The 12742-nt window shown below is 36.2% G+C and overlaps 1 protein-coding gene across 5 annotated transcripts in view; it reads right to left on the reverse strand.

The window, feature by feature from the left end:
- The window catches only part of LOC132161225 (lipoma-preferred partner homolog), a 213443-nt gene that overhangs the window by 199995 nt on the left and 706 nt on the right, over window positions 1-12742 (reverse strand). The window contains exon 1 of one of the 5 annotated variants that reach the window (XM_059571142.1): window positions 5626-5678. The exons of the other annotated variants lie outside the window; for them this stretch is intronic. The gene's annotated coding sequence lies outside the window, so the exon portion shown is untranslated. Of the gene's footprint in view, window positions 1-5625; window positions 5679-12742 lie in introns of those variants that run through there. 5 annotated transcript variants of the gene reach the window in all.

Genomic DNA, 12742 nt, shown 5'->3' on the forward strand with positions numbered 1-12742 from the left:
ATTGTGAAATATTATTACAATTTAAAAGAAGTGTTTCATTTTACTGTTTTTACTATTTTAATATATTTTAAAAGACATGTTATTCCTGTGATGGCAAAGTGAAGTTTTCAGCAGACTTCTATCATAAACAGAAATACTGTGGAAATCTTTTGCAAAAACCGTAAATGTCTTTACTGTCACTTTTGATCAAATTTATGTATCCTTGTTCAGAAAATTTTATAAAAATGTATTTTAAAAACAAAAGCAAAATGACAGCATGACCAGGACCACTCCTATCATCCCAAAGGGGTTTGTTTCAGGACAATGACCAGGTGAATGTTATCCATCTTATTACATGGCTACTTACTAAATTAGTTTGTTTTATTGTGCGAGAAGAAAAAGATTGATTCAAGAAACCTGAAATTAGCACATATTCCTGCCAGATATAACGGGCTGATTATTTTCATGTTATGCCTTTATTTTGTAGTTTTCATATAGAGCCACATCCTCTGTAAAGAAGCGGTGGGGAGATGCATTACACACAAGTTACAGGGCAGGACCAATGATTCAATGCAGTCAATAGGTCCTAATTAATTAATAATGATTAACAGATTTTGTTTACGCTCCTTGTGATTATGCTGCCAATTGTGGAGATTTTAAAAACAGCCTTTAACAGAGTATTGATTATGGCTTTCCATTTGTGAGATGAGAACATTGTCCAGCAATGAAAAGGTTTTAACTTAGCATGAGTTCAGAAAATGTATCCTTTTTCATTTGACAAGACAATAAACCCTTTTCCACGTTTTTCTACACTATGCTCGAGACAGACCCCTACCAAGTTCAATGGCAAGCCAATAATGGATAGAGAATTAGTTTAAAATGCCAGCGATGGCGACTCAAAGGGGTCATTTTTATTCTCTATAGACATCAGAACACTTTGCTCCTCTATTTAATAACTCATTATAGCTCGTTCTAATTTCTTTCTGGCTCCAGTCTTTTTTGTATTGTACTTTGTAATAATAACACTTTCTATTAGCATTGCACTTTAAGAGGCTTTTAAATCAATCCAAAGATTAGAGACTTTTGGAAACACAATGTTAACTTTTAACTTTGCAATTGGAGAGTGACAGCAGACACTTAATTTATGACTCATTCTACTCTTATGTTACATTTCTGAATATGACCTGAAAATACCTTTCCCAAATATATAAAGCAAACGACTCAATGCACACAAAAAAAGAAAGAAATTCAAAACAACATTTCTTGACTATGAAACCAGTCCACAGATGACTGGATAATAAACAGGCCACTGGAGCGGATCTTATGTCAGAACTGCATAACAGAATGTGCATGACTGAATACTGGTTGAAGATATGTGGGAAAAATAAATAAATAAAAATTAGGAACAAAATTTTTTTCTTATTTCTATGATGACAATAATTAATAAAACAATTATTCATTCATTGATTCATGGATTAGTTGACAGGGTTCATTTTAATTAAATATAAAGTTTTTTTGCCTAATTTAACCATGTATTAAAGAAATTAAAACTATCTGGTAAAAGGAGCTTTTATAAAAGGCATATTAAAAATAAATAAATAAATAAAATAAAATAGGTTTTAATAATGCTTTTTATTATCCCATTATTATTGATTATGCACTCAATTTGAAGTTCAATACATGTATGATGGTTCACTGGTATTCAGCTTTAAAGAAGAAGGATGGTTTTTAAATTTGTTTAAATTTAAAATAATTAATTAATGTGTAATTAATTCACTGCCGTGGGCTACTTCAATCAAATATCATTTTCAAGTTTGTTTGGGGCTGTTATCAGTTTCAGCTCTTGAAAAGCCATAAGATACACACAAATATTGGTTGGTTCAAATGTTTTTCCACAGCTACATCCAAAGCAGAGAATTTGCCACTTTGTTTAGCTCTAAAAAGCTCCATATTCGTGTTTGAAGCCTGAAAATGTTTTCCAGAAATGGGCCCATACCCGCTGATCCATCCTAAAGCCAATGAGGCACAGGAATGGCTGGCACGGTGCTGGTGCAGAAACAAATATCTGCTGCTCTAGCTGCATCTCTCAGCAAGCTATCATTTAACAGGCCAACATCTACCTCTCCTCTGGGGCTACGATCTAGGCTTTTGGATTGCTTCTGTTTTTAAGCCAACAAGCCTCATTACAAAATAACAGGACTAGTGAAATGGCATCTGTTAGTCTGGCACATGCAACCTTTTGAGCCGGGCTCCATTAACTTAAAGTGTGCGTCAGAAGAAATTAATCTGCCAGTGACCTCTGATACCAAAAGAACAGGGCTGAGGCTGAGCCCCCAGAGGCGGAGGATAATGCCTTTTTTGGCAGATCGCAAAACTGTGCAGCGAGGGGACATAATGATGACATTACTGTTAGATATTAGCATTTTTAATCTGACCTAAAGACTGTGTGGCTCTATGACAGATTCAAAAGTGCTAATGGGCTCATAGTCTTTCAAAGCTCAAAATCTGTGATTACGTACTTTTGCTTTCTGCATAGTCCCATAAAGTAGGCATTAAATATAAAAAAATCCAAAACACGCATGATATAAAGCAAATGCAGTTCAATTAAAAATAATGCCGGAAAAGTAAATAGGCCAAAAGAGGCCATATGTTATCTTGATTTAACCATGTAGTGAAAGCACAAACCAAAGCTCTAAAATAAAATAAAATGTTAAAAGTCAAGATAAAGGAGCTAAAAGGCATGTTGAAACCGGCTCAAATGCCATAGTTGCTTCAGCAAATTCATTGTAGCCTATTTAAGGTTGTTGTTTTTTTTTATCTATTTTTTTAACACTGTTAGGTTTAAGGTAGGATGCTATTTTCAAAAACAACACAGCTTTAAACTTTAAGCACTAGGCTGGTCTTTTAATTTCCAAACAATATGTATAACATCCAAAATAATAAAACATTGCCAAATTTCATCTGATTATTCCTTTAACTCATCATTTATATTAATCTGATTCTTAAAACCTGAATATATTCTCAGGCAATAAACTGTAAAATTCTAACTCCAAAAATTGTAGGCATATTTCATTGACCCCAAATAAAAATAAGGATACTGGCTTTACCGTAAAGAAAACTGTTAAAGAAATGTTTGAAGTATCCTGCCGATGCGTTCATTAAAGAGGTCTTAACCTTTAATCAAAAAAACTCAGAGGAACTGCATGTAAAAATAGAACGCAATCAAAGCCTCAGTGTGAATCTTTTTATAAACAGATAATCATCCATTTATTTACCTTCACTTTCTTGCAATCTGCCCAGGCTTCTAATTGCTCTCGTTAATCAATCCTGACGTTTCTATGTTGTCAGGATATTCTCTCAGATTGACAACGCTATATGAAAACAAACACCAGAAATTTCGCAAACTGGAGAGAATAGTATGTTAGGAAACAAAGTCCAGCGCTGGGAAGCGAGTGCACATTGATTCAAATCTTAATCCTGTTTCTAAAGACGAGGTGGAGGATTCTCACAGCAGTGTTACCAAATTATTCATTTCTCATATATAAGAGCTAAACAACAAGACAGTTCATTACGAGGGAGGTTCGGGTCTTCTTTCAAAACAAATCCCCAGGCCTTTTAAAAGGAAAAGTTAACAATCCAACATGTCGTTTAATGAAAGCACTTGTTACTGCCCTCTGATTAATTGAAAACAAAATTCAAGTGTTAACTATCACCTAACAAGATGAGTCACCACACATTTGGGGGATGAATAAATAAAACAAAAGTTAACAAAGACTTTGTTAGTTCACATAAAACAGAGCGATGTTTCATGAATAGAGAAATGTTTTGACTGATGCTAAGTGCTCCAGCTGCTGTTTGCAGTGACTCCAAACTGAATTAAGACAAGTGCTGAAGAGTTTACAGTAAACTTTGCCTGAAGCCAACCAGCACTAGATATGAAGACCCTTCAGTACTGTTGAGCGAAAAGTAATGAGATTATCACACCGTTCTATCATTAAAGTCGAGTATATCGCACCTCACGGCTATGGAATATCCCATTAAGGTCTACCTTTCCCTGCCACTGCTATGGTACCAGAGGAAAGTGACGGTGTAAACAGCTAAACTGTTGGTTTACTGGCGGTCAAGAATAAAGGTGGAGGGATGTAGTTTACTTAGACTAAAGACATTCCTATTAAATAACTACAGTTAGATCTTCTTTACCAACTTATGGTAAAATTCCAGAGGGTAAGGCGTAAAACTGGTAAGACCCTGTATGTACTATTTCAGATGTGTTGACTGAGCTATGCTTCATTTTTATTTTTTTACAAACACCATGGACCAAAGAAAGATAACCCAACATTTTGGCACAAGTTATTCTCCTCCCTGCAAGGAAAATAATTGAAAAACCCTTCTAACGCCCATTTTTTATGTTTTATGTTTTTATATGTGACCCTGGACCAGAAAACCAGTCATAAGGGTCAAATCTGCTGAAAGCTGAATATATAAGCTTTCCATTGATGTATATTTACCATTGAATGTTGTAATTACAATTTTATTATTATGATTTGTATTACTTTTAACCAATACTTTTAAACAGAACTGTGATGTTTCTGGACTCTTAATGGGTAAAGTTCAAGGTAAAAATATAGCTCTCAATGAAGGAATTACAATCTCATGCGTCATTACTCCACTAAACACGCAGAGCAGAACTTTAGGCATGAGGAAGATGAGACACCCAACTCAGAAAAAACCCCTCTGTCTATGCATAATAACTATATTTAGTTCAAATTCACAATTGTAAAAACACCTTTATTTGTTCTGCTCCACTGGGCCCTGTTGGACAACGGCACATGGCTGGCTATCAGTCCCCGGGAAGTCAGAGTTTGAGACCCCAACAGAATAGTGACTTATAGAATTTGGTTGAAGAAACACACTGCCCTGTCTGAACAAATTCATTCCTACTTAATACAAATAAACTGTCCCGCAACCACATATTTGTGCATTTGAAAGTTTTCCTTTAAAGGCAATATAGCTCAACATACTTGTCAGTAGTTCTTCACACCATGAGTAACACATTCCACAAACATATCTCCTCAGCAAATATTACCAAACAAAGAAAAGAGTCACATACCTGACAAGCAAAGCCATCTCTGAGAAAAATAAAGAGTACACATAGCCAAGAAATACCTTAATTTCCATTTCAATAAAAATCCAGCCTTTGTCGACAGTATAGGAAGGACATGTATATGTATACAGACTGAGGAATTGTTTCTAAACCTACTGAAGGCTGTTCTTTAAACTCACAGATTAAAATATAGCCCAGACACACTTTGTGCAAAGTACAAGCCATTTTAGATTAATTGTACCACTCTATATCAGCTGTACAAATAATTGTATGATTGAACAAATACACAAGTAATTCAAAACCTCCAGGAAAATGTCAGGTGGCTCCTACCAACAATTCACTCAAGAAAATGAAGGCCATAAACAGCAGCCTGTGTATAACTGACTAAATATTACTTGTTTTAAACTATACTTCAACTGTGAACAGCACAACTGCAGTTATAAAAGGGTAGAGCAATGTGCCACAGGATTGCAGCAAGGTTAACATGTCCAAACACATTCATGACTTCTAAAGAATAGAAGAGAAGAGAAGAGGATACTTACAGCATCCCGTGTGTCTATGGACTAGAGAAGACCCACAGCCAGGCCCTTATGCTGTTAAAATGGCTCATAGTGCTTCTTCCTGCTGCACTGTGGAGTCATGAGGAGGTAAACATTTCCAAATATGGAAATGAAAATAGGCGAAAGATTGGGGGCAAATTTTTATTCGGCTTGCTTTTTTTGGTCTGGAATGCCACTCTTTTTCACTAGCCAGAGGCACATAGAAGCCAAGTCTGTGGTCTGTACCATTTGCAGAATAACAATGGTAATTGCTGGGAGTTATTTAAGCGGGGGGCAAGCATACTCACATATGTTCTGTAAGAATAAAACAAACCATTGTATCTAAAAGTACTATCGAATGTCTACAGAGAGGACAACAAAGACCCTCAGACAGCGCTATGCCACTGACCCACACAAAAACACTAGAAATTAAATTTATTCTAATACACTCATTTTATCAATGTATACCAACCCAAATCAAGTGTAGAAATTATTATACATTTGTCAAGTAACCGTACACAAATACATGAATGTTCAATGAATAAAATTGTTGTCTTTACATTTGACTATAATAAGTGAAACACTGAGTCAAATGTCTGTCTGATCCATACAAAAAGCTTCAGAATATTACAAGTGGCGTAAAGACAACAAGCTTGAAAAAAAAGTGTGTATAGTATTTACTTAGAAACCGTTATTACAATAAAATTGCAAGTAATACATTGATTATTAAGTGTAATTAAATGTAAATGAATTAAATGTAATATTTTGAAGTAAAAACTAAATACACAAACAATCTCTAATAACAAATATCCAACATTCTTTGTTTCATTTACATCTTTAAATACTCTTTTTTTTTCAGTTTACTTTTTAACAGCTTTTTGTGCTTTCTGGCAAACTAACAGTTTAACCAACTATCCACTTTGTTACATAATTTCGATGACATTTTTCCAATGCAATCAATCAATCAATAAATAAATAAATGAAAATAGTTTTTATTAATTAATTATATCAAATGGACAGTATTCATCTATCATCTATTAATCTCTCCATCCATCCGACAAATCAAGTGTAGGGTTGTGGGAGTGCTGTTATAATAATAATTATAATAACTATAATAATACTGTTATTATTAAAATTATTGGAAAACATTTAGGGTCCTATTGTAACAATCTAAGTGCATGGTCTAGAGCGCACAGTGCAGGTGTTCTCAGGGCATGTCCGAATCCACTTTTGCTAGTTTAACGACGGGAAAATGGTTGGCGCGCCTGGCACATGGTCTTAACTGGTTGTCCGTATTCTTTTAATGAGTAATGGGTGTTTTTTGGGCATAACATGTAATAAACCATTCTGAGTGTCATCTCCCATTCCCTTTAAGAGCCAGTTGTGGTCGCACCATGGCATATTTGATATTTACATGGCGGAATTTGCAAGCGCAAAGACAAGAATGCATCGCCAGAGAGAAAACGGAGCTGCTCGGTAGCCTAATTAAGATACATGCGATGACTATCCATTATGACATGTAGGCATTTTTATATTTATGTAGTCTACACAATAATATAATTTTACATCGAAATCCTTTAATTTTTAATATTTGGCATGTATGTGTGCCGTAGTGCGTCCCTGTTTGTATAATAAGCAGCATGTACGCACGATGTGGTCCCACCTATACTAATGTGCTCTTTAAATGACAAAAAAGAAATATTGCGCCGGACTTTAGACAAGTTTTCAGTTGGTCAGACAGTCTATTTTCAGTTCTTCAAAATAGTAACATACAAACAATGTGCCTGAACACACCTCTTTTTTAGACCAGCATGCCTAATGGGTGCACAAATTGCCACAAATGCATTTGCTATTTAAACAACGCGGCACAGGACAGAAAAATGAGAACTACGTCAGGCTGACACTAGCAAAAACACTTGCACTGCTTTGCGGCGGGTGTATGAAAGGGCCCTTAGACTTTGAGTCAAAATATGACAGATTTTCTTGTTAAGTCAACAAAAAAAACTTTTCTTTTTGTGAAATGAAGGTAAGTGATAAACTATCCCTTTTAGATATGTCAGCATGGAATCCCTCTTTTGTTTTGTCTGCACTCTGAGCAATGGAATAGAATGGTTGTTCTCCGCTCTTTCACAGAACAGACTGCAGGGACTGACCAAACATGGAAATCAGGGTGGCGCTCAATCAATTGGAGCACCCAGGAAGCCTATTTCTATTGCTTTTCATAAAACAAAAGCAAATCACCCGTATTCCTTTATCACCTTTTGAGAACATCCTCCTGTGACACAATAGCTTTCTGTAAGCAAGAGATCAACCTTAATACGGGTCAATACTCACCCAAGCGCATGCACACTCACAAAATATAAGCACACTGAAGTGCATATAGTGGTACAGAATGAGTGCACAAACATGATCAGTTACGCATGTGAAGGCCTATATTAAACGTACAACCGCAGACTGTGATAAAGCCCGAGAGCCTCAAGTGCTCCATCCACATCAGCGAAGCGGTACTGCTACACTCAAAGCCTAAAAACAGGGTATCTGTTTCACATCAAAAGCCCATTTTCCTGTACAAAACGGTGCTTCATTTTCTGACAGGGATCATTATTAGACCTGTGAGTAAAGCTGCATTCCATCTAGTGTGATGATCATTATAATTATCAGCTATTTGGGAAAAATACAGCATCCTGTTTAAAAGATCAGAGTGTTTTCTGAGAATGTTGACTCATTTTTTCTTCTGCTGATAAGCTGTAGCTGAGAGTTTGGTTAATAAGGTACAGTACAACAAGACAAGACCAGATTTGGCCCTATATAAAGCAGTCAACACATTAACACATAATTGGCTTCTGGTCACTCATGTCCAGATGTTTCCAGCCATACAGCATCGCCATGCAGAGCTTTAATTGAAAGCCACAAAAACATACATTCATAGTCGAATACACACAGCATGTATTCCTCAAATGGTGAAATTAATCTCACTGATTGCCTCCCGTAAAGAGCAGAGCTCCGTGATATTATAATCATAAAGATAGCAAATGTAATTAAAGCATATTCAGGCCCTGAATGTCTAATCTTGAGAATTGTTTATACAAAACAGAAGTCTTTGCTACTTCCACACAAATCAAATGATGGTTAGAACAGAGGCTGGGATTTCTTTATTACTGGAGGGGGGAAAGGTTCTTGAGCATTTTCGACAGGGATTCACTTAGCGGAGCTAAAATAGCCCTTTCATGCCTGAATCCACAGAGGGGATTTTAGAAGTAATAATAACCCATTTACAAGGGGGTTAAACGGTGTCAGAGAGAGTGACTTCAGGTGATTAAGGATACCTAATTAACTCTGGTCCTGCACTCCCTCAGAGGAGCACTGGCTGCCCCAACCCACAACTCAGCACATAACTGTGGGATTTTGATCATTTTTTGCATATTTCCATGATGTATCCCTTTCTAAAATGTGATGTGATTCCATGCTGATACAGTGACAATATAGTGACAGACTGATACTTCAGGTAATATAGGGTCATTTGAGATAATCAGCATCTGACCTACAAAATGCAAATAAACTGTATTTCTTTTTGTATACAAACTTTCAGACATGTCTTAAGTAAAGTTGTAGTCATTCTTTTAACTTACCTTCAGATGTTAAGTCATGATTATTTTGGTGCTGAAACTGGTATTAATGTGGAGGAGTTTATCAGTTCATGTGTGCCTTGCACTGCGGCATCTGTTGAGGCACTATAGCAATCTGTCACTCCACATTAAAAAGCGCCAAAATGGCATTTATTATTTGAATACTGCAATACAATAGAGATAATTTGAAATCTGAGAATTTGTTTCATATTAAAAGTATCAAAGCACAATGCTTATTTATGGTTGGGTACCGAAACCCGGTGCCAATATGGTACCTATGGAACTAGGGCTGCTCCGATCACGATCGGCCGATCGTTAATGCGCATCTCGTCAGTAAAGCCGGTTCTCTAATAAGCGGTAAATTCCCTCAGGTGCGTGATTTCACATAAAGCAGCTGTTACCACACAGAACCGTTGTTAACTGAGAAGATGCGCACATAAACGCTGAAAATGAACGTGGATTTGCGCATCTTCTCAGTTAACAATGGCTCCATGTAGTGTACAGCTGCTCTGTGTGAGATCACGCACCTGATGGAATTTACCGCTGATTAGAGAACCGGCTTTACTGACGAGATGTGCATAACGATCGGCCGATCGTGATCGGAGCAGCCCTATATGGAACCGGTATGCACCAAACGAATCAGAACGCAGATTTCGGTGCCTCATTTCAGTGCCGTTAAATGTCTGAGCGATCGGTTTAAATATTTGTTCTGGTTCTCCGAAATGTACACAAGAAGCATGGGCATCGCTAGTATTTTTTAGCGGGGCTATAGCATTTGAATGGCACCGGTATCATAAAATACCCAATCGATACCCAACACTATGCTTATTGCAATATATTGATATATATCAGTGGTCTTTAGCTTAAACCCCAATCAAACACACCTGAACTAGCTAATAAAGTGTCTCCTCCGCATCACTCTATAGCGCCATTTTGGAGAGTATCAAATATGTGAACAACATAGGCTATGTTGTTCTGTGTCAGCAGCACTGTATGCGTATATATTGTTTATGAACCGCGTACATATGTATGTGATACTTTCCAAATCTTAGGCATTATTGGGTTACACAGAGGAAACAAGTTGTTGAGTTAGGACTACACATACTACATGTGTGTTTGATGTTCAGTGTGCAGAAATATTTTATGAAAAATCGTGACTTATGATTAAAAATCGAAAATTCATGAATCAATTTTTAATAAAAATGTGGTACCAAGAATCAATACGAATCGAATCGGGAGGTACCAAACGATTCCCACCCCCATTTTCAGATGGAGCTTTATACACACATAGTTTAACAGCTCAGTTTATTTAATTGAGCTGTTTTGAGACATGCGCATAAATTAACACAGTCGAACAGAGTTCAATGGTTTATTGTTTTAGCTTACTGAAAAAGGTTTGTGTTAATTCTTGTAATGAGTAAACCCAAGTTTAAAAAAAGTTGACGAAATCACCCATATTAACTACATGTATTCATTATTTCTAAATATAGCCATTAAAAAATTCCTGTATTTTTTCCACATGCATCGCAATGTCAGTTTTTTTCCAATATCATGAAGCCCTGCTGACTAGTACTGATAATGACTCCATTCCAAATCACAAACATTAATAAAAGACTTTTCCATAAGACAAAACCCATACCTAGAGTCAATGTAATATCTGCTGTGACTAAGAGGACTACAAAAGGGTGGATACAGGCAATACATTCTTATAGTCAACAGACAGTGGACCAAAGGAAAGTTGAAGGTCCTGGAAAAGAAGAAAGATAGTGCTAAGATATTCATCAGTCACAACTAGACAACAGGACATCATTTAAGCCACATAAATCGAGAAGGCCTGTCCGGCCGTGGTAATAAGCATACAACGCTCATGTTTCTAAATGCGTTTGAGCACATCTCAGCTGTCCTTCCTCTTATCTGCTTGCTCCTTCCTCTTTCTATCACCGGCTACTGAATGTCCTTTTTACGGCTGTAGGTGTCTTCTTAGCCTTGTATGTTAATGTGGCAATCTGTCTTTCTCCTTGCGAGCATCTGAAGGGAATGTGAAGAAGCTTGATTACCCAGAGTTCAGAGGGAGATCAAAGTCACAGTGCAGCTGAACCTTAAGTCGGGCAGCGTTCCTTATACTGCTGTGTCAATGAGTGCAGTGAGAAATGAGCAGAAGTCTGCTGTAAATCATATCCGCACGAGTGGCCGCTGCATCATCCGTCTGGCGGTCCAGAGCCTGTTCCACACCACATCCTAAAGGACAGAGTCACTGTACGCTCATTCATCCACCTCTCATCCTGCATGTCTGTTTCCTGTGTGTACTTTAACTACACAAATCCGTCCTCGCTAACTCTTGGAAATTGGAGTGCAACAGTGAAAAATAGAGCCAAGGTGCTGCTGTTTTATCAGACTACTGAATTTGTCATCCAATACTGAAACACATCGCAAATTACAGCTGTGTTTAAAACTTGTTCTTCGAGTTTCAGACGGAATGCATTAATGTCAGACTAATTAAAGCTAAATCAAATCTCATTCGGCTGTAGGCTCAAGGCCGTAGGTAATCACAGCCGTGTTGAAATGCACGGTTGGAATATTGCTTTTATACAACAGTTAAAATTTGGTTAAAATAGTTAAATTAGCTGATTTTTCAGACACAACATGGCTAGTTATTTCAGTTATTTGTGCTGTACAAACAAAAATAGCTTTAAAAAAAAAAAAGAGATAAATCAATATAAAATTATGTCCGATACTTATAAGCCAGAAATGACTGGCTATAAAGTAATCATTTTAAAAGTAAAATTTGGCATCACAACATTAAATTTGTACTATGAAATGTTATTTGTATTACATATGGATAATCATTTTAAGATGTTAAAACTAAATTAATTGTGTTATTAAATATTAAATATATGAGCGCTAAGTTACAGAAACGGTCATCCGAATGTAAAAATAGATGGAACAATTTTTTTTTAAAGTGACACAAACAGAGCTGAATTTTCAGCAGCCATTGCTTAAAGTAAATACATAAAGTCTTCAGCGTCACATTTCTCAGAAACAATTCAAATATGTTGATTTTGTGCTCAAGAACATTTTTTATTCTCAATGTTGCTTAATATTTATTTGAAACCTGTGCTATTTTTTTCTTTCTGGATTCTATGTGAATAGAAAGTTCAAATAAACAGTATTTATTTAAATTAGACCCTTTTTAACATTCTAAATGTCTTTTTGATCATAACTGCAGAGTGGTGCTACTTGAAAATATTAGCTATTAAAAATATTTGCTAAAAATTATGCACAATTATTAGATTATACATACATGAAAAATAATTTAGTCACAGTTATTGCAGTGTCGGTGGACTTGATTCAACTGGTGGACCGAATTGTATTGATCCATATTATATGTGCAGTATAATTGTTTTCTTTGTGTAGTTATAACTTTCAGTTTGTCACTCTTGTTCCAGACAGCACCTGATCACAGAGTCTCCATAGCTACAGAAAAGAGGCACAAC

This window comes from Carassius carassius, chromosome 17, assembly GCF_963082965.1.
Source record: "Carassius carassius chromosome 17, fCarCar2.1, whole genome shotgun sequence".
NCBI classification, from domain to species: Eukaryota; Metazoa; Chordata; class Actinopteri; order Cypriniformes; family Cyprinidae; genus Carassius; species Carassius carassius.